Below are 7,048 nucleotides of genomic sequence, written 5' to 3' on the forward strand. Positions count from 1 at the left end.
TCCTGCTGTCTTCATCCAATCAGTCTTACTCCTTTCCATGGCAAGCTTTATGTAAGGACATCACCGTTGTCAATGGTTACTTTTAATCCTCTCTGGAAAATGGTCTGATGCGCTGTCACTGCATGGCTAATCGTCTGGAGGCATCACCCTTGCCAATGGCTGCATCCTATCCTCTTGTGAAAATGGTCCAAATGCTCATCACAGCACGGTAATCATCTGAGGTTCTCGATCATGCTGGAATAGGATTCACCCTCCTTTTGCGTCTGTCACTACGCCCAGCAATCACGAGTTTGAAGTTTGTCACAGTTATTCAATCCCACAGTCCTACTCGAAATACCACAGACAAGGTTTAGACTTTCCGGACTCTCATGAATGGCCATCCATGGGTTCTAACTTATACCACGAAGACATTTAATAACTCGGACTCGGTCCCCTGTATTAGATATCCAAGAGATATCCATCCAATCGAAGGTAGAACAGAAGTGGTTGTCAGGCACGCGTTCATAGGGAATGATGATGATTGTCACGTTCATCACATTCAGGTTGAAGTGCGAATGAATATCTTAGAAGCGGAATAAGTTGAATTGAATAGAAAACAGTAGTACTTTGCATTACTTCATGAGGAACAGCAGAGCTCCACACCTTAATCTATGGAGTGCAGAAACTCTACCGTTTGAAAATACATAAGTAATGAAGGGTAGGCATGGCCGAATGGCCAGCCCCAAACGTGATCAATAGATCAAAATATATTCCAAAGATGTCTAATACAATAGTAAAAAGTCCTATTTATAATAAACTAGCTACTAGGGTTTACAGAAGTAAGTAATTGATGCATAAATCCACTTCCGGGGCCCACTTGGTGTGTGCTTGGGCTGAGCTTAAAGTCTACATGTGGAGAGGTCATTCTTGGAGTTGAACACCAGCTTTTGTGCCATTTTGGGCGTTGAACTCCACTTTGCAACTTGTTTCTGGCGCTGGACGCCAGAATTGGGCAGAGAGCTAGCATTGAACGCCAGTTTGCATCATTTAAACTTGGGCAAAGTATAGACTATTATATATTTCTGGAAAGCCCTGGATGTCTACTTTCCAACGCAATTGGAGGCGTGCCATTTGGAGTTCTGTAGCTCCAGAAAATCCATTTTGAGTGCAGGGAGGTCAGAATCCAACAGCATCAGCAGTCCTTCTTCAACCTCTGAATCTGATTTTTGCTCAAGTCCCTTAATTTCAGCTAGAAAATACCTGAAATCACAGAAAAACACACAAACTCATAGTAAAGTCCAGAAATGTGAATTTAACATAAAAACTAATAAAAACATCCCTAAAAGTAACTAGATTCTACTAAAAACATACCAAAAACAGTGCCAAAAAGCGTATAAATTATCCGCTCATCACAACACCAAACTTAAATTGTTGCTTGTCCCCAAGAAACTGAAAATTAAATAGGATAAAAAGAAGAGAATATACTATAAATTCCAAACTATCAATGAAACATAGCTCCAATCAGATGAGCGGGACTTGTAGCTTTTTGCCGCTTGAATAGTTTTGGCATCTCACTTTATCCATTGAAGTTCAGAATGATTGGCTTCTATAGGAACTCAGAGTTCAGATGGTGTTATTGATTCTCCTAGTTCAGTATGATGATTCTTGAACACAGCTATTTTATGAGTCTTGGCCATGGCCCTAAGCACTTTGTTTTCCAGTATTACCACCGGATACATAAATGCCACAGACACATAATTGGGTGAACCTTTTCAGATTGTGACTCAGCTTTGCTAAAGTCCCCAATTAGAGGTGTCCAGGGTTCTTAAGCACACTCTTTTTTTTTTGCTTTGGACCTTGACTTTAACTGCTCAATCTCAAGTTTTCACTTGACAACTTCACGCTACAAGCACATGGTTAGGGACAGCCTGGTTTAGCCGCTTAGACCAGGATGTTATTCCTTTAGGCCCTCCTATCCACTGATGCTCAAAGCCTTGGGATCCTTTTTATTTGCCCTTGCCTTTTGGTTTTAAGAGTTATTGGCTTTTTGCTCTTGCCTCTTGGTTTTAAGAGCTTTTGGCTTTTTCTGCTTGCTTTTTCTTTTTCTTTCTATTTTTTTTCGCCTATTTTTTTTGCAAGCTTTGTTCTTTGCTGCTTTTTCTTGCTTCAAGAATCATTTTTATGATTTTTCAGATTATCAAATAACATGTCTCATTGTCATCATTCTTTCAAGAGCCAACATATTTAACATTCTTAAACAACAACTTCAAAAGACATATGCACTGTTCAAGCATTCATTCAGAAAACAAGAAGCATTGTCACCACATCAATATAATTAAACTAAGTTTAAGGATAAATTCGAAACTCATGTACTTCTTGTTCTTTTGAATTAAAACATTTTTCATTTAAGAGAGGTGATGGATTCATAGGACATTCATAACTTTAAGGCACAGTTACTAAATACTAATGATCATGTAATAAGACACAAACATAGATAAGCACTTTAACATAGAGAAAATGAAAACAGAGAATGTAAGAACAAGGAATGAGTCCACCTTAGTGATGGTGGCGTTTTTTTCTTGAGGAACCAATGATGTCCTTGAGCTCTTCTATGTCTCTTCCTTGTCTTTGTTGCTCCTCCCTCATTGCTTTTTGATCTTCTCTGATTTCATGAAGGATGATGGAGTGCTCTTGATGTTCCACCCTTAGTTGTCCAATGTTGGAACTTAATTCTCCTAGGGAGGTGTTGATTTGCTCCCAATAGTTTTGTGGAGGAAAATGCATTTGAGGCATCTCCGGGATCTCATGGTGATGAGCTTCCTGCGCCTCTTGAGCTCCATGAATGGGCTCTCTTGCTTGCTCCATCTTTTTCTTAGTGATGGGCTTCTTTTCCTCAATGTGAATGTCTTCTTCTATGAAAGCTCCAGCTGAGTAACATAGATGGCAAATAAGATGAGGAAAAACTAGCCTTGCCCCAGGGGAGGGCTTTTCGGCTATTTTGTAGAGTTTAAGGGAGATGACTTCATGAACTTCTACTTCCTCTTCAATCATGATGCTATGGATCATGATGGCCCGATCCACAGTAACTTCAGATCGGTTGCTAGTGGGGATGATGGAGCGTTGGATGAACTCCAACCATCCTCTAGCCACAGGTTTGAGGTCCAGTCTTCTTAGTTGAACCGGCTTGCCTTTGGAGTCAATCTTCCATTGAGCTCCTTCCACGCATATGTCCATGAGGACTTGGTCCAACCTTTGATTAAAGTTGACCCTTCTAGTGTAGAAGCGTTCATCTCCTTGCATCATAGGCAAGTTAAACGCCAACCTCACATTCTCCGGGCTAAAATCTAAGTATTTCCCCCGAACAATTGTAACATAATTCTTTGGATTCGGGTTCTTACTTTGATCATGGTTCCTAGTGATCCATGCATTGGCATAGAACTCTTGAACCATTAGGATGCCGACTTGTTGGATGGGGTTTGTTAGGACTTCCCAACCTCTTCTTTGGATTTCATGTCGGATCTCCGGATACTCATTTCTTTTGAGCTTGAAAGAGATTTCGGGGATCACCTTCTTCTTGACCACAACATCATAGAAGTGGTCTTGATGAGCTTTGGAGATGAATCTTTCCATCTCCCATGACTCGGAGGTGGAAGCTTTTGTCTTCCCTTTCCCTTTTCTAGAGGATTCTCCGGTCTTAGGTGCCATCAATGGTAATGGAAAAACAAAAAGCTTATGCTTTTACCACACCAAACTTAGAATTTTGCTCGCCCTCGAGCAAGAGAAGAAAGAATAGATGAAGAAGAAGAAAAGAATATGGAGGAGAGGAGGGAGAGGTGAATTCGGCCAAGAAGGGAAGAGAGGGTTGTGTTGTGTGAAAATGAGGAAGAATGGAGGGCTATATATAGGGAAGGGAAGGGGGGTAAGTTTCGGCCATTTAGGGTGGGGTTTGGTGGGAAATTGATTTTGAATTTTGAAGGTAGGTGGAGTTTATGAGGTAGGTTTATGGGGAAGAGTGGATGGATGTGAGTGGTGAAGAGGTGATGGGGAAGAGAGATTGAGGTGATTGGTGAAGGGTTTTGGGGAAGAGTGTTTATGGGATTGTGTGAAAGAGGGGTGAGAAGAAGTGAGTGGAGGTAGGTGGGGATCCTGTGGGGTCCACAGATCTTGAGGTGTTCAAGAATTTACAACCTTGCACCAAATTAGGCATTCAAAATGCTCTTGCACACAACTCTGGGCGTTGAACGCCCATTTGTGGCCCATTTCTGGCGTTGAACGCCAGAACCATGCTTGTTCTGGGCGTTCAGCGCCAGCTCTTCTCTAGGGTGCATTTCTGGCGTTCAAACGCCCAGATGCTGCCTATTTCTGGCGTTCAGCGCCAGAACCATGCTCTGTTCTGGCGTTGAACGCCCAAAACATGCTTCTTACTGGCGTTTAAACGCCAGTAAGGTCTTCCTCCAGGGTGTGATTTTTCTTCTGCTGTTTTTGATTCCGTTTTCAATTTTTATATTTATTTTGTGACTCCACATGATCATGAACCTAATAAAACATGAAAAACAATGAAAATTAGATAAATAAACATTGGGTTGCCTCCCAACAAGCGCTTCTTTAATGTCAATAGCTTGACAGTGGGCTCTCATGGAGCCTCACAGATGTGCAGAGCTTTGTTGAGACCTCCCAACACCAAACTTAGAGTTTGGATATGGGGGTTTGACACCAAACTTAGAGTTTGGTTGTGGCCTCCCAACACCAAACTTAGAGTTTGACTGTGGGGGCTTTGTTTGACTCTACTTTGAGAGAAGCTTTTTATGCTTCCTCTCCATGGATGCAGAGAGAGATCCTTGAGTTGTAAACACAAAGTTGTCCTCATTTATTTGAAGGATCAATTCTCCTCTGTCCACATCAATCACAGCTCTTGCTGTGGCTAGGAAAGATCTTCCTAGGATGATGGATTCATCCTCATCCTTCCTAGTATCTAGGACTATGAAATCAGCAGGGATGTAAAGGCCTTCAACCTTTACTAACACGTCCTCTACTTGTCCATAAGCCTGTTTTCTTGAATTGTCTGTCATCTCTAATGAGATTTTAGCAGCTTGCACCCCAAAGATTCCCAGTTTCTCTATTACAGAGAGGGGCATGAGGTTTATCCCTGAACCAAGGTCACACAGAGCCTTAAAGATCATGGTGCCTATGGTACAAGGTATTAAGAACTTTCCAAGATCCTGTTTCTTCTGAGGTAATGTCAGTTGATCCAGATCACTTAGTTCATTGGTGAACAAGGGAGTTTCATCTTCCCAAGTTTCAATGCCAAATAATTTGGCATTCAGCTTCATGATTACACCAAGGAACTTGGCAGCTTGCTCTTCAGTAACATCCTCATTCTCTTCAGAAGAGGAATACTCATCAGAGCTCATGAATGGCATAAGGAGGTTTAATGGAATCTTTATAGTCTCTAGATGAGCCTCAAATTCCTTTGGTTCCTCAAAGGGAAACTCCTTATTGATCACTGGACGTCCCAAGAGGTCTTCCTCCTTGGGATTCACGTCCTCTCCTTCCATTACAGGTTCGGCCATGGTGATTAATTCAATGGCCTTGCACTCTCCTTTTGGATTTTCATCTGTATTGCTTGGGAGATTATTAGGAGGGATTTCAGTGATCCTTTTACCCAGCTGGCCCACTTGTGCTTCCAAATTTCTAATGGAAGACCTTGTTTCATTCATGAAACTTACAGTGGCCTTGGACAAATCAGAGACTAAGTTTGCTAAATTAGAGGTATTTTGTTCAGAGTTCTCTGTCTGTTGCTGAGTGGATGATGGAAAAGGTTTATTATTGTTAAACCTGTTTCTTCCACCATTATTAAAGCCTTGATGAGGCTTTTGTTGATCCTTCCCTGAGAGATTTGGATGATTTCTCCATGACGGATTATAGGTGTTTCCATAAGGTTCACCTAAGTAACTCACCTCTGCTATTGCAGGGTTTTCAGGATCATAGGCCTCTTCTTCAGAAGGTGCCTCTTGAGTACTGTTGGATGCAGCTTGCATTCCATTCAGACTCTGAGAGATCATATTGACTTGCTGAGTCAATATTTTATTCTGAGCCAATATGGCATTCAGAGTATCAATTTCAAGAACTCCCTTCTTCATAGGCGTCCCATTACTCACAGGATTCCTCTCAAAAGTGTACATGAACTGGTTATTATTAACCATGTCAATGAGTTCTTGAGCTTCTGCAGGCGTTTTCTTTAGGTGAATGGATCCACCTGCAGAAGTATCCAATGACATCTTAGCTAATTCAGACAGACCATCATAGAATATATCCAGGATGGTCCATTCTGAAAGCATGTCAGAAGGACACTTTTTGGTCAGTTCTTTGTATCTCTGCCAAGCTTCATAGAGGGATTCACCTTCTTTCTGTCTGAAGGTCTGAACATCCACTCTAAGCTTACTAAGCTTTTGAGGAGGAAAGAACTTGGCTAAGAAAGTCGTGACCAGCTTATCCCAAGAGTTCAGGCTATCTTTGGGTTGAGAGTCCAACCACACTCTAGCTCTGTCTCTTACAGCAAAAGGGAAAAGCATGAGCCTGTAGACTTCAGGATCTACTCTATTAATCTTAACAGTATCACATATCTGCAAGAATTCAGTTATGAACTGAAAAGTATCTTCAGATGGAAGTCCATGAAACTTGCAGTTTTGCTGCATCAGAGAAACTAATTGAGGTTTCAGCTCAAAGTTGTTTGCTCCAATGGTAGGAATGGAGATGCTTCTTCCATGTAAATTAGAATTTGGTGCAGTAAAGTCACCAAGCATCCTCCTTGTATTATTATTATTTTCGGCTGCCATCTCCTCTTCCTGTTCGAAAATTTCTGAAAGGTTGTCTCTGGACTGTTGTATTTTAGCTTCTTTTAGTTTCCTTTTCAGAGTCCTTTCAGGTTCTGGATCTACTTCAACAAGTCTATTCTTGTCTTTGCTCCTGCTCATATGATAAAGAGGGATAGAAAAATAATAATAATAATAGGGATCCTTTTTACCACAGTATAGAGGTCCCTGTGTGAGTAGAAGAAGAAAAGAAGGAA

At 41.3% G+C, this 7,048-nt stretch overlaps 1 non-coding gene across 1 annotated transcript; it reads left to right on the top strand.

Annotated features, from left to right (window-relative positions):
- The first annotated feature begins 6,311 nt into the window (after nt 1–6,311).
- On the top strand, nt 6,312–6,419 carry LOC148577049 (small nucleolar RNA R71). Its single transcript, XR_015903801.1, has one exon. It is a non-coding gene; the product is annotated as a small nucleolar RNA R71 (small nucleolar RNA).
- The last annotated feature ends 629 nt before the right edge of the window (nt 6,420–7,048 follow it).

This window comes from Arachis ipaensis, chromosome B1, assembly GCF_059453495.1.
Source record: "Arachis ipaensis isolate K30076 ecotype BB chromosome B1, ASM5945349v1, whole genome shotgun sequence".
NCBI classification, from domain to species: Eukaryota; Viridiplantae; Streptophyta; class Magnoliopsida; order Fabales; family Fabaceae; genus Arachis; species Arachis ipaensis.